Source organism: Zootoca vivipara, chromosome 2, assembly GCF_965207765.1.
Source record: "Zootoca vivipara chromosome 2, rZooViv2.hap1.1, whole genome shotgun sequence".
NCBI lineage: Eukaryota > Metazoa > Chordata > Lepidosauria > Squamata > Lacertidae > Zootoca > Zootoca vivipara.
Window position 1 is genome coordinate 111,858,383 of NC_142584.1, and position 23,299 is coordinate 111,881,681.

At 48.0% G+C, this 23,299-nt stretch overlaps 1 protein-coding gene across 7 annotated transcripts in view; it reads right to left on the minus strand.

The window, feature by feature from the left end:
• The window catches only part of TNXB (tenascin XB), a 117,718-nt gene extending 94,905 nt beyond the window's left edge, over positions 1 to 22,813 (minus strand). For all 7 annotated transcript variants that reach the window (XM_035107292.3, XM_035107289.3, XM_035107294.3 and 4 more), the window contains exon 1: positions 22,574 to 22,813. The gene's annotated coding sequence lies outside the window, so the exon portion shown is untranslated. The remainder of the gene's footprint in view (positions 1 to 22,573) is intronic.
• Positions 22,814 to 23,299: the final 486 nt, after the last annotated feature.

Below are 23,299 nucleotides of genomic sequence, written 5' to 3' on the forward strand. Positions count from 1 at the left end.
CCTGGCGTGCTCTGGTCCATGGGGTCATGAAGAGTCGGACACGACTAAACGACTAAACAACAACAACAATGCGATAAATTGATACATGCAGGCAACTCCCCATTTCCACAAGGGCTACATTCCGAGGCACCCCATGTTTAAGTGAAATTGTGTATATTGGGAACACCATTGAGAAACCCTGCAAACACCCTCTGAACCTCTGAAAATCCTTAAAAAAACCAGCAGCGTTTACCAGACTCCCTCCAAATTGCCTAGCTCAAACTGCAATTCTTCGCAGACTGCAAAGGTCAGTGCAAAGTCTCCTGGGATTGCACATGAAAAAGCCTTATGGGATTGCTAGGTTCTACTTTGTGCCATTTTCACGTTCTTTTGGGGGGCATTTTTGCCCCTCTAACTTGGGGGTTCTGGCATTGCCCGTGCGTTACTCGAATGCATGGAAATGGGGAGTTGCCTGTCCTTGACTCTGCCTGTCACTGGCTCTGGTCTGGCTCTGCCTCCCCGCCTTGTGCCCTTCCAGACACAGGGGGCATAACAGATCACAGGTAAGAACAGACAAGGTTCTGCAAGACAGCCAGTCCTGGAATTGTTTCTCTTCCCTTGCCATGAGCAGCCACTGGGGTGGGTGTGTAATGTAGGGATCCTCTCTCGGTTCATCCAATGGGATAATGAGGCCCAAGCAGACTCAGTGTCCACCACAAACCGATTCTACATGCACCCACCCCGAAGACTGCGTGAAGCTGCCTTATGCTGAACGGTTCTCTCTCTCAGCATTGTCTGATTTGCAGTGGCTTACGAGCAGGTTGGCCCATGTCACCCCAAAAGCAGAACTGCATCACCAAAGAAATAGTCCCCGCAACTTCTCAGCCCACAAGCAGAGCGGCAAATTTTGAAAAGCCATAGAATCATAGAGTTGGAAGAGACCACAAGGGCCAGCCAGTCCAACCCCCTGCCAAGCAGGAAACACCATCAAAGCATTCTTGACATATGCCTGTCAAGCCTCTGCTTAAAGACCTCCTAAAGAAGGAGACTCTACCACACTCCTTGGTGGCAAATTCCACTGCTGAACAGCTCTTACTGTCAGGAAGTTCTTCCTAATGTTGAGGTGGAATCTTCTTTCTTGTAGTTTGAATCCATTGCTCCATGTCCGCTTCTCTGGAGCAGCAGAAAACAACCTTTCTCCCTCCTCTATATGACATCCTTTTATATATTTGAACATGACTATCATATCACCCCTTAACCTTCTCTTCTCCAGGCCAAACATACCCAGCTCCCTAAGCCATTCCTCATAAGGCATCGTTTCCAGGCCTTTGACCATTTTGGTTGCCCTCTTCTGGACACGTTCCAGCTTGTCAGTATCCTTCTTGAACTGTGGTGCCCAGAACTGGACACAGTACTCCAGGTGAGGTCTGACCAGAGCAGAATACAGTGGTACTATTACTTCCCTTGATCTAGATGCTATACTCCTATTGATGCAGCCCAGAATTGCATTGGCTTTTTTAGCTGCTGCATCACACTGTTGACTCATGTCAAGTCTGTGGTCTACCAAGACTCCTAGATCCTTTTCACATGTACTGCTCTCAAGCCAGGTGTCTCCCATCCTCTATTTGTGCCTTTCATATTTTTTTTTGCCCAAGTGTAGTACTTTACATTTCTCCTTGTTAAAATTCATCTTGTTTGCTTTGTCCCAGTTGTCTAATCTGTTAAGGTCATTTTGAAGTGTGATCCTGTCCTCTGGGAGCAGAGTGGCAAATTTTGAAAAGCCATTTGATTTGAGACCGATAGCTACATTCCCTTTGAGGAAACTCTGAGGGTCACATACCAGGGGGTAAGAGGTGGCCTGAAGCAAAAGTCAGAAGAGGAACAAATGCAGATTTTACCTCTGTACAGCTGGGCTAGTTTCTACACACACACTCTATCCTCCCTCCAGGCAGGGAAGAGGCACTCTCAGAGTTCAAGGGCATGTTCCAGTCAGGCAAAAAAACTTTCCAGGAGGGTGTAAGTCGTATAATCATAAGAGTTGGAAGGGACCACAAGGGTCGCCTAGACAGTTCAACCCTCTGCAAAGCAAGAATCTTTTGCACCAAGTAGGGCTTGAACCCACGACCCTGAGATTAAGAGTCTCATGTTCTGCCAAGTGAGCTATCCCGGGAAGCAAAGCAATTGAAGGGCATGGCCAAGGGAGAGGGGGCGTGGTCTGTGAATAGTTCCAAGGGAGAGGCTTGGAAGGCAGTGTTTGCCCCCTGGGTGTGGGGCTCCTCGCCTCCCTGATACAGTATACATGCTTAATGCTCTGAGTCCCATTCCTTATGAAGCATAGCTGCCAAGTTTTCCCTTTTCTCACGAGGAAGCCTATTCAGCATAAGGGAAAATCCCTTTAAAAAAGGGATAACTTGGCAGCTATGTTATGAAGCCAAAACAGCACCATCCAGCACATGCAGGGGAAATCACTAAGACTGCAGGAGTTCCAAAACTATTTCGTCGAAACCCCTACAGTGACATTTCTCTCCCCCCCCCCCCACAAATAGAGCAGCCCAGTGAGGACTGAGAATGCCCAGTGGGCACAGAATGCTAACTCACTGTTGGTGTGTCAGAAACATAAATAAGGGGAAATGAATGGAGTGCCTGGAAAAGAGACATGGCTGGATGGATGGCAGGAGTGCCCCCACGCTGCAACCTTTTGTTGCAGAGCCCACCTGTCCGTTCTAGTGACCATCTGTGAGATCCTGCTGTGTGCAGGGCTTCCTTTGACTTGTTCCTTATTTGTTGTTTTGCTTTCCTTTAATCAACCCCCCCCCCCAGGCCAGTTGCGGGCCCAAGCAGTGGAAAAGCAACCGGGAAAATGTGAGTCAGCCAGGCCAGCCGCCACCTCTTGCCCTGCCCGACAGGCCCCTTTCACATGTTTTCCTGGCAGGGGGGTGGGTTTTGTTGCCAGGAAGAGAGAAGCATGTGTGTACGAGGTTCGGATCTTTTGTGCGAAGGCGTTGCGTGCGGGTGGAGCTATTGGGGTGGGTCCCCATTGTTGAGGCCACACGAACCTGCTACACGTTTCCAGAGACTTTTTCCAGGGTGGTCAAAAGTTCCAAATGCACATATTCTGTTCATTAAAATATCACAAATGGTATGAAGAAAGGAGGTGAGAGATAGAGCGAAACGATCCTTCCCCTCTCTTATAAAACCAGGACCCTGGCAGTAGGTGAAGCCAAGTGGAATTGACTAGCACTTTTTCACAGGACGCATTGCAAAACTTAGGCAAGCTGCTGCCATGAGATGCAGTGACACAAGCTCACAAGAAGAGCTTGGCTTGCTGGATGAGGCCAGAGGCTGATGGAGTCCAGTACCGTGTTCTCACAGTGGCCAACCAGATACCTCTTCTGGGAAAGAGCCCACAAGCAGGAAATGAGCACAAGAGCACAGCTCTCTCCGTTTGTGATTCCAAGAAATCAGGAAGCGCCATTTCTGATCCTGGAGGTAATGCACCCAGCCATCCTGACCGGCAGCCCATTGACATAGTCTCAATATCCGCCATCAGCTGTAAAGTTCCTTAAAGCTAGTTAAAAGCTGCCAGCTCACAGAGCTTTTTAAAGCATCACTATCAATATGGCGAATAAGATGCACAACAAACACCAAAATCGCCAACACAGATAAGCAACATCCACCAACACAATGAACTGATGAATTCCACGGTGATCACTCTATGCTTTTGTAAGACGTTTATGTCGCTGCATTTATTTCTGTTGACTTGCTGTAATTTGCTTTAAAAACAAATTTCTGTGCGAACATAGCAAGCCTGCCTTAATACTTGCCTTGCATTATTTTTTTGAGAGCATAAGAAGATTCTTCTGGATCAGGCCAATGGCCCACCTAGTCCATAGCTGCCAAGTTATCCCTTTTTTACAGGGATTTTCCCTTATGTTGAATAGGCTTCCTCGCGAGAAAAAGGAAAACTTGGCAGCTATGACCTAGTCCAGCGTCCTATTCTCCCAGTGGCCAACCAGATGCCTGTGGAAAACCTGCAAGCAGGATTCAAGTGCAAGAACCCTCTCCCCTCCTGCGGTTTCCAGCAGAGGTTGGAAGGGACCCTGAGGATCATCTAGTCCAACCCCCTGCAATGCAGGAATCTTAACTAAAGCACCCATGGCAGATGGCCATCCAACCTCTGCTTAAAAAACCCCAAGGAAGGAGAGTCCACCACCTCCCGAGGGATACCGTTTCACTGTCAAACTGATCTCTTACCATCAATAAGTTCTTCCTGGTGTTTAGCCGGAATGTCCTTTATTGCAACTTGAATCTGTTGGTTCAGGTCCTACCCTCCAGAGCAGGAGAAAACAAGCTTCCATGTAACAGCCTTTGAGATAGTCAAAGATCAAATCTCCTCTCAGTCTCCTCTTTTCCAGGCTAAACAGACCCAACTCCTTCAACCGTTCCTCATAAGGTTTGGTTTTCCTGTCCTAATCATAGAACCATAGACTTGGAAGGGACCCTGAGGGTCACCCAGTCCAACCCCCTGCGATGCAGGAATACGCAGCTGTCCCATATGGGGATCGAACCTCCAATCTTGGCATTATCAGCACCATGTGCTAAGCAACTGAGCTATGTGCCTATCGCATGCATGGCCCAGAAGTACTCTGCTAATCTTGTGTGGAATGGGGATGAGAAAGACTTAGGTAAAGACTGGTTTTGGGTTTTTTTTAGGACAAAGGCAACAACCCCTAGGCTTGAAACCTCCCTCTCTCTCTTGTTAAAGAAATATAACTACAGCTGGACAATAAAGGGCCTCACATCTGTGTAATTCTGCAATGCATTGGGGTACATTATAGCCTGCCTGCTTCAGCAAGTGCTGGATGGGCTCCCGGTCTATCAGCATCCAACTCCATCCTCTCTGAGCTGTTTACTGTGTGTTAAATTCTTTTGCGGAAAGACAAGGTCCCCGCCCAAAGCTAGCGCTCTCGGAGGGGAAAGCGTCAAGAACGGAGGAGAAGATCAAACCCTTTACATGCCAACAACATATTGTTGTTGTTATTGTTAAATCATTTCTTAACCATCCTTCACCAACAAGTCACAGAGCAGGTTGCAACAGTTCGAAATTTAGGATTAACAAGAAATCAAGACAGAGTACAATCACAGGAATAGGGCGGACCTCGAAAACACATATCTCAGGTGTCAAAAAGCCATGGTTAAAGAGGTGCAGCCACTGGCTTTGGGAAAGCTCAGTCGGGACACCTGAAACTGAGGTCAGGTGAGATGCAAGGTCGGGCAAATCTGGTTCCTCTCTATTTTAGTGCAAATTTCTCTCAATAGACACAGCTTTGCCTAGTATGCATTTTCTCTTTTTGCAAAGCAATTCTCTATTGCATTTCTGTGTTTCATTTTCAATAATATGTGCATTTCTAGGCATAATATAAGGCACCCAGCACCCGCCGTTTTGAACACTTTGCTTGCCTCGCAAAATTCAGAGAAGTGGGAATTTCGAAGGGTGGCTGTGTTTCGTTTCTCTTATTGTGTCAGAAAGTGTAGAATTGGTCTGTTAGCGATTTGATTCTAGCATTGGATTGGATGACCCTCAGAGTCCCTTCCACCTCTACAATCCTATGATCCTGTTACTAATCTCCTCCCCATCCATAGTGAGAAAGTCATCAAAAGTAATATAAACCTCTTCCCCAGCAGCAGGATTTCAGGATTAAAACTACATTTCTTTAAAACTCAATGCATTCTACAAATAATGTTAAGCATCTTCTATATAACAGAACATGCTAATTTTTCCTTTAGAGCACTTTCAAACAACAACAAATGACTCCACTAATCAGAGCCAGATTTCATTTTCCTTAATCCATCTAACCCATTGATCCTGTTTTCCCTTAAAATGACTAAACCATTTTTTAAATGTAGTTGGAACCATTCTAACAAATTCCTGGCTATTTATGCTGGCGGATTTCATGATCACTCCCCACCCCCACCCCCCAGGTTTAGACAACATCTCCTTGATTTCCCCCTGCCTGGCATCAAATAAAAACCCATTTCGCTTCCTAGATTCAAACCAACAGAGGTTGCAAGGTGCCAACTTCCAAGGGAGAATTGGGGTGATGTCGTGCATGGCGCATCAGGACATCAGGGAGGAGACAAGGAGCGGAGCACAGCACAGCGGCAGAGCAGCTTCAGTAGCCAGCAGCTCCTCCACCTGCCGGTGCCACGGGGGGGGGGGGCTTCTTCCCCCATTCCTTCCCCTTCCTCCTCATCATTCCTTCCCCTCTGTGGCAGGATGAGGAGGAGAAGGAGCTAGCTCAGCTCTGTGCTTGGCCTCCTTTGAATATTGCGGCGGCCCAACCCTCTCCCAAAAATTATTGGTGGGCCCCAAAGGGGTTGGCCCCTCATCGCCTGGATGTGAAGTGTGAAGGCCGATCCCTGCAAGGCCCTTTCCACCTGTCCTAGGGAGCGGGGCCCACACTCACCCAGTCCTACCGGTACTGAAGAGACTCCTCATGAGGCCGAAGGAACATCCCCTGGCTATTGTTTTATTGATTTAATATGCTGTAAACTGCTTTGAGATTTTTATTAAAAATATAAAGCGGTATAGAAATACATACATACATACATACATACATTGCACCCCTGCAAGGAATAAAGCTGAGGGTTATAGCAATGGCAAACACTGGACATTCAAATTCCAGTTGCACCCTATGCAACATCAAAATTCAGCCCCCAGCCCCCCCTCCGCCTCTCACCTTCCGTTGTCCATCACAGTTGTGATGCCCTGTGGTCGTGCTCCCCTAAATCTGCCTCTGGTTGTAGCCAATGCTACTTCTACTCGTTGCAATTAATGAGTTGAACAGATTAAGCATGAATTAAACAGGCTCATTGCAATTAATGAAACCCAGTTAGCCATATATCCATTAATTTTAATGGGTCCACTTTGAGAGCGGACGTGGATGGCACTGTGGGTTAAACCACAGAGCCTAGGGCTTGCCAATCAGAAGGTCGGCGGTTCGAATCCCCACGACGGGGTGAGCTCCCATTGCTCGGTCCCAGCTCCTGCCAACCTAGCAGTTTGAAAGCACAAAGTGCAAGTAGATAAATAGGTACCGCTACAGCGGGAAGGTAAGCGGTGTTTCCGTGCGCTGCTCTGGTTCGCCAGAAACGGCTTTGTCATGCTGGCCACATGACCTGGAAGCTGTACGCTGGCTCACTCAGCCAATAACGCGAGATGAGCACCGCAACCCCAGAGTTGTCCGCGACTGGACCTAATGGTCAGGGGTTCCTTTACCTTTACCTTTAAACAGGCTCATTGCAATTAACGAACCTCAGTTAGCCATATATTCATTAATTTTAATGGGTCTACTTTGAGAGCAACTAGCAAGGACCCAGCTTCTAGTCTGAGGGATCATCCACACTTCCATTTGCCCCACCACTCCCCCCGGGGGGGGGGACCGCAGTTTAGCGCTGAATCAGAACAAACAGCAATTGGGTTTTCTGCAAATTGACGTTTGTTTCGATTTAGTGCAAAAAGATGGGTTGCTGGGGGGGGGGGCAGGCCAAAGGCAAACCTGCTTGGACCTAGAAAGCACAGGACAAGCAGAAAACCACTTGGACCCATGTTTTCTGGGCAAGCAAAAAATAAACCAAGAGGGCCTGTGTGCTTTTAAAGCTCTGGATCAAAGTGAGTATTTCACTGTGTGGCTTTTCCCAGCATGGAGCTGCAGGCTACTAGGCTTCCCTCTGTTTATGTCACAAGAGGAAGGCATCACCAGACCTTATGGAGAAAAGGCGGGTAATAAATTCAATAATTGGTGATATAGTGGGAGTCTGGATCCCTCCCCACTATGAGAGCAGTAACTCCATTTTGGTACCGGCCAGCCAAACTAATGCTCTCACACACAGACTTACACAACGCCCCCCTGATCTCTCGACTCTTCTCTCTCTCTCCCCCCCCCCCCCCGGCAACCATCCACCAGTGAAAAGCCCGTTCCAGATCAGATTCACATCAACGAGACCTGCAAAGAACAAAGGCGAGGGAGCCTCTGCGCTTTAAGAGCCTCATCAAAGAGAACGTTTCCACATGTGGCCTTTTCCTGCAGGCGATGGGAGAAGCTGTATCTGGCAGACTTAGAATCATAGAATCATAGAATCATAGAATCATAGAATCATAGAGTTGGAAGAGACCACAAGGGCCATCCAGTCCAACCCCCTGCCAAGCAGGAAACACCATCAAAGCATTCCTGACAGATGGCTGTCAAGCCTCTGCTTAAAGACCTCCAAAGAAGGAGACTCCACCACACTCCTTGGCAGCAAATTCCACTGCCGAACAGCTCTTACTGTCAGGAAGTTCTTCCTAATGTTTAGGTGGAATTTTCTTTCTTGTAGTTTGAATCCGTTGCTCCGTGTCCGCTTCTCTGGAGCAGCAGAAAACAACCTTTCTCCCTCCTTTATATGACATCCTTTTATATATTTGAACATGGTTATCATATCACCCCTTAACCTTCTCTTCTCCAGGCTAAACATACCCAGCTCCCTAAGCCGTTCCTCATAAGGCATCGTTTCCAGGCCTTTGACCATTTTGGTTGCCCTCTTCTGGACACGTTCCAGCTTATCAGTATCCTTCTTGAACTGTGGTGCCCAGAACTGGACACAATACTCCAGGTGAGGTCTGACCAGAGCAGAATACAGTGGTACTATTACTTCCCTTGATCTAGATGCTATACTCCTATTGATGCAGCCCAGAATTGCATTGGCTTTTTTAGCTGCTGCATCACACTGCTGACTCATGTCAAGTTTGTGGTCAACCAAAACTCCTAGATCCTTTTCACATGTACTGCTCTCAAGCCAGGTGTCTCCCATCCTGTATCTGTGCCTTTCATTTTTTTTGCCCACGTGTAGTACTTTACATTTCTCCTTGTTAAAATTCATCTTGTTTGTTAAAATTCATCTCTGTTTACATCGCCCTGGACACGCGCTGCTTCCTGGAGGTCAGAGCAGCCTGACAACGCAGCCCATTTGCCCAGAGGGGGCGGGGGGGCCCTGTCCCTCTCTGAAGGCCTTCCAACAAGGGGCAGCGACCTCTTGCGGGTGCCCAGAGAGGTGCCTGGCATGAAAAGGATGCTGGACTTCGATGGGCCATTAGCCTGATCTGGCAGGCTCTTCTGACGTTCAGTGCTGAGGAAAGGGCACTCTGTAGATAGATGCCCAGGGGGACTCTTTACATCATTTTGCCTCTTGCACGTGTGGCTGTGGCTGAAACCAAGCTCTGAAAGGGACCATGTTTCACCCTCATTCAAAATGAACCCCAAATGCTGACGGTGAAAGGCCCTCTCCATCTCCCACTGCTGCCACCTTCCCTCCTTCAAGGCTCTCTCTCTCTCTCTCTCTCTCTCTCTCTCTCTCTCTCTCTCTCTCTCTCTCTCTCTCTCTCTCTCTCTCTCTCTCCTGCCAGCTGGGTTCCATGCACAGCAGTCCACAGAGAGAACTGAAAGACCCTTTTAGGGCCCATTTCCTTGGGAAGTGAAGAGGTCGGAACTGTGCCCTGAACCAATGGCCAGCACACAAGAGCCTTCTGTCCTCTCCTCCTCCAAACAGATGCTGTACTTCTTTCCCTCCTTCCTGGCTCACAGGCAGGACTCCTTCCCCCACACCTACCCACCCCACATGGACCCCGTATGTGTCCTGAGGAGGTTCCAGGTACACATGACCCTCAATTTTATTCTTTTTTTTTCTAATCTTAAATCCAGTTCTTCATATTCTACTTCAGTTACCTTAAAAAACAAACAAAAAAGAAGTCCTCGTGAAAATTCATCAGCAGATCAGTGCTGATTTCCCTTCACATATGCTTCTGTGCAATTTTGCTTACTACACACTTGATTTTCTGCAGAGCCATTTCCCCTACCATAACACAAATCTGTACGTTATTTTCACAAACATGCATGTTGATGCACACCTAACCCCAGTATATGCATATATATATTTTTGCATTGCAAATTTTGGAGAAGTGCAAATTTCGGGCAATTGAATACAGGGCTCTTTTGCTACCCCTTCTCCAGACACTAGGTAAAGGTAAAAGGACCCCTGACTGTTAGGTCCAGTCACGGACGACTCTGGGGTTGTGGCGCTCATCTCACTTTACTGGCCGAGGGAACTGGCGTACAGCTTCTGGGTCATGTGGCCAGCATGACTAAGCCGCTTCTGGTGAACCAGAGCAGTGCACGGAAACGCCGTTTACCTTCCCACCAGAGTGGTACCTATTTATCTACTTGCACTTTGACGTGCTTTCAAACTGCTAGGTTGGCAGGAGCTGGGACCGAGCAACGGGAGCTCACCCCGTTGCAGGGATTTGAACAGCCGTCCTTCTGGTCGGCAAGCCCTAGGCTCTGTGGTATAACCCACAGCACCTCTTTTTCTATTTGTAATGCTTTCTGGAATGTTCCAGGTTGTGAAAAAAAGGACAATGTATTTGGTTGAAAAACAAGACAGTCTAGGCTAGGGGACAGAGGCACCATCTTTTTAAGAGGATTGAGGAGGCGCATGTGAACGCCGAACAATGTCATTACATCTTTCACACAACATTGCGAGCCATCATGATGTCATGCATGTGACATTGCATGCACGGTGCCCCAAGGAGCGAGGGGGCAGTGCTGACCACCCCTTGAATATTGAGGGGGCTTGACCCCCTCAAAAATACTTTGGCGGCAAGCCGAAACTGCCCTGGCTCCTAGGGAGTTGGCACGCCTGCTAGGGGAGGAACCTGTAATATTTTTTCCATCCATGACACTATAAAAACAGGGTTTTTTGCTTTGCTGTTGTAATTTAAATCTAAAACTTATTTTCTTTGTGTCCCAAACCTTCCTTGATGTCATGAATTGGCTGGATGCAGAGTAGTGGTGGAAGGCACCAGGTGGGGAACCCACAAGGGAAGAAAGGTCAGAGCCCAAGGAGTGGTGCTGGGACAACAGAGAGTGCTCAGAGGGAGAAGACTGGGAAGAAGAGGGTTGGAAGCTGAAGAGGCAACAGGGTTTAGTGAGCAGGAAGAGGCTATGGCAGACGGCAGTCCATAATCAAAGGCAGGAGAGGAGGCTGGAGAGGAGGGAGGCCAAGAGGCAGAGATGAGGCAGGCTGCTGAAAAGCCGGGGACCTCCCCTCTGGTCTCCCAGAACCAGAAAAGGAATGAAGAGGGAGGAGAAAAGCAGATGCATCTACAGAGTCTCAGATTGCTTGGGACGGACCCGGAGAGGAGGAGACTTAAGGAGCCGTGGGAAGGTGGGGATCTTCAGCTTCCGCAACTGCCTCATTGGGGCAAGACCTACTGGGAAGAGTTGCTGCGCTCTCTCGGCCAGGCCTCCTGTGCTGTTTGTTCCTTTAAATAACGAGTTAAATTCACTGACCCTGTGTGAGGTATTACTGGCTTGCTCCAGGCTCCCACCCCTGACACTTAAAGAGGAATTATCCAATACAGTCAAACCTCGGTTCCTAAACCTCTCCGTTTTGGAACATTTCGGCTCCCAAACGCTGAAAACTTTGAAGTAAGTGTTCCGGTTTCCAAACGTTTTTCCACTTGAGTGCAGGAAGCTCCTGCAGCCAGTCAGAAGCTGCGCCTCGGTTGTCGAACATTTTGGAAGCCAAACGGGTTTTTGGAACAGATTCCGTTCGACAACCGAGGTTTGACCGCATTCCTGTTTTATTCTCATAACCAGCAGCAGAGCTTCATGCTCCGCCACCGGGTGCGGAGAGCAGGCACGCTGCCCCCAGTGATGTGGCGCGCGTTCTGGGGGCGGGGCACGCCATGCGCAATGACGTGACACGCATTTTGGGGATGGAGGGACGCTGTGCGCAGTGACGGGGTGCACTTTTGGGGGGGGGCGTTTTGGGGGCGGGGCGGGCAGTGGCGATGGCACCCCTGGGATCGTGTCATTCGGGGCACACCACCCCCACCGCCCCTGTCTTCCTACGCCCCTGCTCATAACAGCCCTCTCAGTAGTCCAGGCAGTGTTAGCGACCGACTCCAAGAATTGCTCGGTAAAGCTCTCTTTTCCTACCTAGAAGGTACACAGGAAGCTGCCTTATGCCAAGTCAGGACCATGGTTCCATCTAGCTCAGTATTGTACACACTGACCGGCAGCAGCTCTCCAGGGTTTCAAGCAGGGAGCCTTTCACCAGCTGTTCCTAGAGATGCTATTGGGGGTTGAAACTGGGACTTTCTGCATGCAATGGAGATGCTCTAACCATTTTGCTGTGGCCTGCCCTCTCAGCATATAGCGGCAGCCTTTAGCAGGGTAATGTAAGACAGCTGCCGCAGAGGCGACACGTCATTAAAGCCTCCCAGAAGGCCCTTAAAGTGATTTTTCAGATCAGCTGTGAAAATGTCCCGAAGCCTCAGTTCAAAGCCACGGATGCTTAGGGTGGCTTTTCAGCCTCTCCATTCATTTATTTGTAAAACCAGCAGTACTAAATGCATGCCGATGCAAGCGAGAAAGAAAGCTGGGGATACAATCAACGTACGGAGGAGGGTCGATACTACATTTCCTGCTTTTCTGTAACCCAGGAGTTGGGTAGCGAGTCCAAATGGTTGCGTCCCCAAAGGCTGAGGCTCAAGAGATGGGACCTGATTGTGACAGATTACTCCAAGCTTGTTTTCTCTTGCTCTGGAGGGTAGGACTCGAACCAACGGTTTCAAGTTACAAGAAAGGAGATTCCGACTAAACATCAGGAATAATTTGCTTACCGGTACATTAAGAACCATTTGACAGTGGAGCATTCTCTCTCAGGAGGTTGTGTACTCTCCTTCCTTGGAGGTTTCTAAGCAGAGGTTGGGTGGCCACCTGTCATGGATGCTTTAGCTGAGATTCCTGCATTGCAGGGGGTTGGAGTAGATGACTCTTGGGGTCCCTTCCAAATTTCCAATTCTGTGATTCTATGTCACAGGAATGCCAGCTTTGGGGGGGGGGGGGAATCTCCTGCCTGGGTATGCTTTCCAAAACAATACTTCTTCCTGCAGTGCCTAGTTAAACTACAGCAGGCACGTCCAACTCCCAGGAGACTGGGATCTACTCCCAGTATAAAAAACCTCCCCCCATTGTCATTGGAGGGAGGAGGAGCGTGCGTGGGGTGGGGGATTGCCCAGAGTTGTTGAGCCCAGAGTTGTTGCACTTTTTGGGGGGTAGGATTGCCCAGAGTTCTTCAACTTTTATTTGTTAACTTTTGGTAAACTTTATTTAATCCCACAATCGATAAGGGTCCTGTGATCTACCAGGACCAGCCAGGGATCTACCAGCCAGAGATCTACTGGTAGATCACGATCTATTGGTTGGACATGCCTGAACTACAGCAGTCCCTCCCTCAGGACAGGAAGCAGTGATGACCACCAACTTGGATGGCTGTATAAGAGGATTACATAAATCAACAAGAAGGCTATTAATTTCTACTACTGGCCATGATTGCTTTGTTCAGCCTCCATGGTCAGACATAGTCATGTTTGTGGACACCATTGCTGGAAACCTCAGGAGGGGAAGCTCTGGTCCTGCTTGCAGGCTTCTCAGGGGCAACTGGTTGGCCAATGTGAAAAAATTATTTATTGAATCTATATACCACCCTAAACCCGGAGGTCTCAGGACGGTTCACAGAAAACAGGATCCTAGACTAGATGGGCCACTGGCCTGATCCAGTAGGGAAGTTTTTGATGTTTGAAAGTTTATTGCTGATTATTATTATTATTATTATTACCTTATGTCATTAATACTAAGAACTTCCTGACAGCAAGAGCTGTTCGGCAGTGGAATTTGCTACCAAGGAGTGTAGTGGAGTCTCCTTCTTTGGAGGTCTTTAAGCAGAAGCTTGACAGCCATATGTCAAGAATGCTTTGATGGTGTTTCCTGCTTGGCAGGGGGTTGGACTGGATGGCCCTTGTGGTCTCTTCCAACTCTATGATTCTATGATTCTAGTATGTGAACCAGGATGCACCTTTGAAATGGGCACATCTCCAAATTTTGCAATGTGGGTCTCCAGCCAAATGCATGTATACCAAGGTAATGCATGCGCGAGGATGTGTAGATGAGTTATAACAACATAGAGAGATGCATTGTATTTGGTGAAATTAGTTTGTGCAAATGTTGTACAGAACTAGTCCAAATTGCAGAGGGGGGGGGGGGAGGAGAAAATTGCACTATCATAAAGCTTTTTTAAACTAACGAATAAATCAAAAACTGATGTGGAAATGTGGAAATGTGGAGAGATGAACTTAACACTGGAAAAATTAGAAACTGAGACAAACTGAAACTGACAGACTTACCGGTCAGTCGCTCCCTGGCACTGCCGTTTCCAGCAATCCCATGAAGGTGGGGGCCTAGAGATCATTGCCACGGGCCACCCCCAGAACCCACTTCCCTTGCCTGCATTTGGAGCTATGGAGTGTAAGAATATAGAGAATTGTAGAAAGAGGGCACCTGAGCATGCACAAAAGTCATTTTCTTCACTGCAGAGTGGAAACAAAAGGCAGCAAGATGCATGCTGGGATCAAAAGGGAAAAGGCCTTCAGAGGAGAGGGAGCGGTTGTAAGGTGGGCCTGAGCGAAGGAAATGCTTGTGCTTAGAAGAGGAAACAAGAACCACCCATGATCCTTGCCAAATATCCTTTGTGTTGACCCCAAACAAACTACATCCCGTCTGCTAGCATGCTCTCCTCCATATCAAAAGGAAAGGCTTCTGGACTTCACATAGCAATTTGCAGCCATGCTTTCTCTCTCTCTCTCTCTCTCTCTCTCTCTCTCTCTCTCTCTCTCTCTCTCTCTCTCTCTCTCTCTCTCACACACACACACACACACACACACACACACACACACACCGTCTTGTCATCTGCTTTAAAACACATACCCCAAATCTCATTGAGCTAATTGAGCCTTAGTTCTGAGTAGACATACCTAGGTAAAGGGACCCCTGACCATTAGGTCCAGTTGCGACCAACTCTGGCGTTGCGGCGATCATCTCACGTTATTGGCCGAGGGAGCCAGCGTATAGCTTCCAGGTCATGTGGCCAGTGTGACAAAGCCGCTTCTGGCGAACCAGAACAGCACACAGAAACACCGTTTACCTTCCCGCTTGGAGCGGTACCTATTTATCTACTTGCACTTTGACGTGCTTTCAAACTGCTAGGTTGGCAGGAGCTGGGTCTGAGCAATGGGAGCTCACCCCATCGCGGGGATTCGAACTGCCAACCTTCTGATCGGCAAGCCCTAGGCTCTGTGGTTTAACCCACAGCGCCACCCACGTCCCTTGCCTAGGATAGAGCTATTTCACGCTCTGCATGTGCTCAGAGGCACCCTCCTTTCCCCAACATTCTGCTCTTTTGACTTCAGCTGAATAAGGGTGGAATTATTCAGCGGGAAAGAAACACACTCAGCACATGCTTATTCACAACCTCCTGGCCCTGGAGGATAATGCAACCCCCACCCCCACTGCAAATCCTGGCTCCAGTTAAGCTCTGTTTGAACCCTTCTCATCTTAGCTGACTGTGTTCCTTGGAGTTTCCCGTTTGGAGATAAACTGGCGGGCACACGCCCCTCTTTAATCACTGTACTTCCTTTTGCATATCTTCTATTTATGTTAGAACCTTTTTTGACCACTTTTCTGGGCAAGGCTTGGCGGCATCTGCATCTCATTCTGTGCAAGGTTATCGGCTACCCATGACAAATCATGTCCGTCCGTCCGTCCCCCGGCTCCTCTGCCAAGCGCCACTCCAGCTCAGCCTTGCTTTTGCAACCGTCTCTGTTTGCGCCCTGGGCAAGTGGATGGAGACCAGGGGAGGTCTCCCAGTCCACGAGCTGCCGAGCTGCCTCTATGTTCCTCCTCCAAAAATATAGGCGCAGGATGGATCTTTCCTCCGAGACCTTCACACAGCTCAGGGAGCAGGGCTGACCTGAGACATTTTGGCACCTGGCACTAACCGCAAAACTGCACCCCTCACTTCCCCACCAGGGAAGAAGGGGTGAGTGAAGATCTACACCAGTAACTAGCGGGGAATAAAAATCTACATCAGGATTTGCTACCACCTGAGGCAGTTGCCTCACCTTGTCTCATGGGTGGGCCGGCCGTGTTAGGGAAGAACCTGGGGATGTTGGCACCCCCGGCAGTTCTGCAGCTTGCCTCTATTTGAGGTAGTTTGGGCTGGGAGGCAGTGTTTGGTCCGGTGAGCTGCGTGGCAGAGCGGGATTCGAACCCTGGTTTCTCGGTTCATAGTCCAACACTCTAGCAGCCACTACACCACAAGCCACAAGCCACTCTAGTCCTGGAGTTCTTGCCTGGTTGGAGAGGTGCAATGTGGTTTGTCTGCACGGAAACCCCTGACCTTTGCAGGGCTAGGATGTCATCTTCTGCACAGCAGCAAAACAGTCACATCCGTTGCCCTGCCCACTTTTGAATCTGGCTCCACCCACCCATGGCATGTGCCCACTCCACCCCTGAAGGTTTTCTGCGATGGGCCAACGAAGGTTCCCTGCCCTTGCTTTGCAAAGGATTATCGGGTCGCAATGCGTCTCCTGGGCTTCTCCTGCAGGTCCTGGAACAACAGGAATCCTGCCTCAAAGAGCTTAGTAATCTTCTTGAAAAAGAAGCAAGGAAAGGGCAAGGGAGAAGCCTGCCCCAGCCCTCCCTCCCCACTGATGGCTCACGGCGATGGGAAAGAACCTAATTACTGCAATATCTTGGACACGGCTGAACTGGGAATAAGCATAATTGAATCCGCTGGAGCTTACTTCTGTGTAAACATTGGGTCCAGGCCATCAGTCTGCCTCAGGGAGCAAGTCCGTCTAAGCCAAGCCAACTTCAATCTCTCCAAACAGCTTTTAAAGCATGTAAGGATGAGCTCTGTCGGGGCAATGGTCTGTCCAGTCCAGCGTCCTGTTCTCACAGTGGCCACCTAGATCACAGAATCATAGAATGGCAGAGGTGGAAGGGACCCCAGGGGTCATCTAGTCCAACCCCTGCAATGCAGGAGTCTCAACTAAAGCATCCAGGACAGATGGCCATCCAACCTCTGCTTAGAAACCTCCAAGGAAGGAGAATCCACCACCTCCCGAGGGAGACCGTTCCACTGTCAAACAGATGGCTATGGGGAACCTGAGGGCATCTGAACTCTTCTCTTCTGCGGCTTCCAGAAGCTGGTCTTCAGAAGCCTCTGACCATCAGAGCAAAGCCACCCTGGCTAGTAGCCATCAAGAGTCTCCTCCTCCTCCATTAAGGTAAAGGTAAAGGGAGCCCTGACCATTAGGTCCAGTCATGACCGACTCTGGGGTTGCGCACTCATCTCGCATTATTGGCCGAGGGAGCCGGCGTACAGCTTCCAGGTCATGTGGCCAGCACGACAAAGCCGCTTCTGGTGAACCAGAGCAGCAGTTTACCTTCCCACTGTAGTGGTCCCTATTTATCTAATTGCACTTTGACATGCTTTCGAACTGCTAGGTTGGCAGGAGCTGGGACCGAGCAACGGGAGCTCACCTCGTCGCAGGGATTCGAACCGCCGACCTTCTGATCAGCAAGCCCTAGGCTCTGTGGTTTAACCCACAGCGCCACCTGCGTCCCCATTATATTCATCTTTTAGAGCCGTCCACGTTGGTGGCCTCCTGCAAGGGGCAAATATGGAGGGCTCCCCCATCACAGGTCCTTATCCTATTGCCTTTACCTGAACCATTCTGCATACACTGAACTTTCAAACACTGGCAGCACAGGAAAGACAAAATCTAAAAAGTATATTCTAGCAAAGAGTCAAACAGCAATGAACCAGCCAGGAACCACCGGCTTCATTCATTCACCGGCACCATGATTTGACCATAATGACAGCTTGCCCTTCAACATGATTCAGGGGCAAGTGGAAGGATTCAAACCTAGGACAGAGTCTAAGAGACTGAAGCTGGATGAAGTTCTGCCCATTAATGACTCCCGTTAAAGAGCCCCCCCCCCCCGGGAAATGCACATTTATGTACTAGACAATAAACACATCACATATTGTGTGGATCTCGCATAAGCAACATGGATTCAGGTGAATCAGTGACACAGTAGAAAGCAGGGGTGGCAAATCTGTACTGCCGTCCCCTCAAGATGTTGCTGGGACTGGCTGTTGGTTCTGATAGGAGATGAAATCCAACAACATCTGGGGGGACTCACATCCTTTGCATGCTTCTGAATACCAGTTGCTGGAAACCGCAGGAAGGGAGACTAGAGTAACGATGCCATTGGGCATCCCATGAATATCTGGTTAGCCTCTGTAAGAACAGGGAGCTGGACTGAACAGGCTGCTGGCCTGATCCAGCAGGACTATTCTTATGCTCTTATGCACATGAAGGCCTCCAGTGAGTAACAGAATTCCTAACATAATACCTTAAAGAGTGTTCCTTCAATTCTAGATTCAGTTAGGTAGCCGTGTTGGTCTGACGCAGTCGAAATAATAAAAGTAATGCAGTGGTACCTCGGTTTGATCTTCTTGCAGTCCATGGGACTCTCATGGTCTGTATAGTTAAAGCTATGGTTTTCCCAGTAGTGATGTATGGAAGTGAGAGCTGGACTATAAAGAAGGCTGATCGCCGAAGAATTGATGCTTATGAATTATGGTGCTGGAGGAGACTCGAGAGAGTCCCATGGACTGCAAGAAGATCAAACCTATCCATTCTGAAGGAAATCAGCCCTGAGTGCTCACTAGAAGGACAGATCCTGAAGCTGAGGCTCCAATACTTTGGCCACCTCATGAGAAGAGAATACTCCCTGGAAAAGACCCTGATGTTGGGAAAGATTGAGGGCACAAGGAGAAGGGGACAACAGAGGACGAGATGGTTGGACAGTGTTCTCGAAGCTACGAACATGAGTTTGACAAAACTGCGGGAGGCAGTGCAAGACAGGAGTGCCTGGCGTGCTATGGTCTATGGGGTCACGAAGAGTCGGACACGACTAAACAACAACAACACCTCGGTTTAAGAACAGCCCTGTTTACGAACTATTCGGTTTATGAAGTAGTGTTCCGGTTAGCGAACTTTACCTCGGTCTATGGTCTCATCTCGCTTTATTGGCCGAGGGAGCCGACGTACAGCTTCCAGGTCATGTGGCCAGCATGACTAAGCCACTTCTGGCGAACCAGAGCAGCGCACGAAAACGCCGTTTACCTTCCCACTGTAGCGGTACCTATTTATCTACTTGCACTTTGATGTGCTTTCGAACTGCTAGGTGGGCAGGAGCTGGGACCGAGCAACGGGAGCTTACCCTGTGATGGGGATTTGAACCGCCGACCTTCTGATCTCCAAGCCCTAGGCTCTGTGGTTTAACCCACAGCGCCACCCATGTCCTTTCATGTCCTCTTAGGTGATTGTATAAATATACCGGTACCCTCCACTCTCAGTCTACCCAGCTCTGTGCCCCAAACAATAGTTTGCTCTTAGGGACACCAGATGCAGAAGAGGACAGGATCCCTACATCTTTAATAGTGGCAGACCTGCTGAGTTTCCCTCTTAAAGGAGCAGGAGCCCCATCCTCTTTTGAATCTCAGCCTTTATCCTTCACCCACCTTGCTAACTATACTTCAATACATCCAGTTACCTCTGCCCCTTCCCATTGCTTTCGCCCTCCTCTTAAATGCCTGCAACACAGGGTCACATTCTATGTGAGGTGGTGCTTGGACAACAAAGGCCACATTTGTGAGTCTTTAAGGTGCCACAATACTCTTCATTGGTTTTGCTGCAATGGACTAAGATGTCTACTGCTCTGGAAAAATTACCCTTCCTTGAAACTGATAGGAATGTAGAATAATGGCCTTCTACATTGGTCCATCTAAGCCACACTGATAGGAAGAAGCTCACCAGGATTTCAAACAGGGAGACTTTCCTAGACCTCCCTGAAGATGGCGGAGTTGAGCCTGGGGCTTTCTGCATGTTAGGCAGATGCTCTAACCACTGAGCTAAGGTCCTTTCCCCAAAGACTAGGAACACGAGAAGCTGCCTTATACTGTCGGACCACTGGCCCATCTAACTCAGTATTGTGTACACTGACTGGCAGCAGCTGTCCAGGGTTTCAGACAGGAGACAGCCCCAATGTCAACACACACACACACACACACACACACAAAAGCATCTGATATTTGGGCAGACTTCAGACTTGTCAGAGCTACTTTGGCTCCTCTCACTAGTAGGAATGGGAGAGAAATCTGATTTACTTCATGTCAAAAGGTAGAGGTACCTAATCCACGCTTTCCAAGACAAAACCCAACCATCCTTCAGAAGTCACACTTCTCTGAACTTTGCAGTGCAGTCCTGCCAGCCAATAAATGTGTACAGAAATGCACATGCTGCAGTGCTTTTGGACTACAACTCCCATCACTGTCTGGGACTGATGGGAGTTGTAGTCCAAAACATCTGGAGGACACCAGGTGGGCGAAGGCTGCCCAAGATCTATCCAGAAAAGTCAGGTGTAAATGACATAGTGTGAAAGAACAGGGTGCCTCTGAGCACATGGTTAACCTGGGAATTAATGTTCAGTGCCGGAACTGAACTGAGCGCACACAAAAGTCCACTTTGGGTTACCATTCTTCTCCATTTCATCACCCCAACAAAGGCAGGAAAATTGCCTTTCTTGTTGCTGCCATTGTTGAACAGCCCCCAAAGAGAGAACAATATACAACAACTGAAACAGAAGCCACAAACAGACAACGTATATAAATATGGTCCGAAAGGAAATTTCAGTCTTTAGAATTCCCTTAGCCAGGCTCCTGTAGATATCAGCGGAGGTGAAGTTGTTCAAACGAAGTGTCACCTGTTTCTCCCATGAAGAGTTTTGGGCTTCTTCAGTAAATTCTCTCTCAAGTTTTTGATATGTTTATACACATTCACTGGTGGTATAAACCAAGGTGTCAGTTTTGGACTGAAATAATGATTTTAATTTAAGCTGATGGATCATTTTATACACATCAATGCAAGTATTTATAGCCGAATATTTTTGAGTGGGAGCAAAATTTAAGCCTAAATTAAGCACTCTCAACTCTCAATTTTATATAGGAAGCACCACACGACCTTTAAGGTTGCGTATAGGGGAACATAGATCACGTATCCGCAATAAAGTAATGGAAGCTCCTCTCACATCACACTTCCTTCAAATGAAACACAGTGATTCTGATTGAATGTTTTTTTGGAATTTGGCAGTACACACCAAGGAAATACCATAAACAGGATGTTCAAAAAGTATTAAGACAACAAGAAACTAAATTGATTTTTATGTTCAAGACACTACAACTATGGGGATTAAATTCGGATCTTGACCTTTTAGTATTCATTTAAATTGATACATCAGAATTACAGAAATAATATAGGTACAGGAAGTATTATCAGTACCCACTTCCTACTTGTTCCTCCTTAATTATAACCACCTGTGAACCTATCACTTGTGTAATGGTGTATATATATATATGTTCCAAACACATTAACTTTGCTTAGTCAATAAATGCTTAAGCCAAGAAAGCACTTAGCATATGAAGTGTAAGTACTGATTCTTGTATCTAATTACTTAGAAATTATATAATGAATATTTAAATGTTAATCAGAGTTTGGTTTATGTCGCCAGTTGAATGTATGTAAGCATACCAAAACTTTGAGGAAGAAGTCAACACTACTTGCCAATGTACTGCAAAATCCACACAGGCTACCCCAGTAGGTTTTGAATTCCACGTGGCTCTCTCTTAGCTGAAAGAGCTGTCCTTCGACAGTTTTCTGAAAACGTTCTCATAAGCCGCCTGACTATACCGGGGGAATTATAGCTTTAGAGATAAGACAGATTTCTGGAAACGTTCTCATAAGCCGCCCGGTGACACCAGAGGAATTATAGCTTCATAGATAAAATGCAACCATTCATTATCCTTTCGTCCCTCTAGAGCTTCATTCCGTTCATTGACACTTTGTGATACTCCTTCAATGGCTTTTTATTTTCATCAATGAATTCACATTTTCTTCACAATGCCATCATGACTTTAATAAGCACAATACTTATTTAAGAAGCCACCTGTCAGTGCTCTATAGATTGCCACTAGATCTTGAGGGATTGAAACTCGTGCATTAAACTCATCCCTGTATCAAACAGCACTGCCTTCTGTTGCCTGTTCTAACACTGCTTCATCTCTCCCTGCCTTCATCCACCCTTAATCTCTCTTTCGTTCCATCCATCGATCCATCTCTCCCTCTCTCTCTCTCTGCCATCTCACTCCCATTCATCTGCACCAAATTACTGTTTGTACACATTTATGTAGGATAGCGAACATCTGCCCATCAGCATCAAGCCTTATCATACTTTCTTACCTGCTCATCAAGCCTTATCATACTTTCTTACCTGCTCCCTTTATCTCCCCAGCCTGTCAGTTTTCATGACATGTTCTTAAAAACTCAACTTTCCCATCGACAAAACAATGCTTTTCTGCTACATAACACTTTCCTTTATCACTGTAGCTGCTCGGGGATCCTTTCAGGAAAGCCCAAATATTTTTTTCAAAACTCAGATGTTCTGCAGGGCATCTTTAGCACACACCACCACTTCCCCCAGGACTTTCCCTGCTTCAGCTGCCACACAGGGAATCCCCTCCTTACTTGCAAAAAGTTTGATGCTCAGGCTGCAAAGGGGGAAAGAGCTCCACTCGTCCGCTGCCTCTCTTTGCTTCGCTCCCTCTCTCTGCGACTCTTTTCTCCTGCCCTGGAGAGAGAGAGAGGAGGCGAATGTGTTGGCCTTTTGGATTTCCTGGCTCAGTACAGCACTGGGGTGTGAGCGAGCATATGTGCATCACTCTCTCTCTCTCTCTCTCTCTCTCTCTCTCTCTCTCTCTCTCTCTCTCTCTCTCTCACACACACACACACACACACACACACACACACACACACACACACACAGAGAGAGAGAGAGAGAGAGAGAGAGAGAGAGAGAGAGAGAGAGAGAGAGAGAGAGAGAGAGACTCATTCACTCCTTTGCTTCTGCTTGGTTTGGAATCGGAGGCAGTCAGACACAAAACGCCATGAGATCATAATGGGAATCTCTGATAACCATCTTGGCGCAGAGATTCAGATCACTCCAAAGTCCTCCTGTTCCAACACACTTGTTCATATCTATGTTAAACTTTCTCCCTCCCGCACACACATCTCTTTTCACTTTGCTGCCCTCTTTCTCTCTGTGATATGTGGCCTCCATCCATTGATCCTTTCCCCTGGAACCATCTCTGTCTGTCTGTCTGTCTGTCTGTCTGTCTGTCTGTCTGTCTGTCTGTCTGTCTGTCTGTCTGTCTGTCTGTCTGTCTGTCTGTCTCCTTGTTGTGGCTCCACACA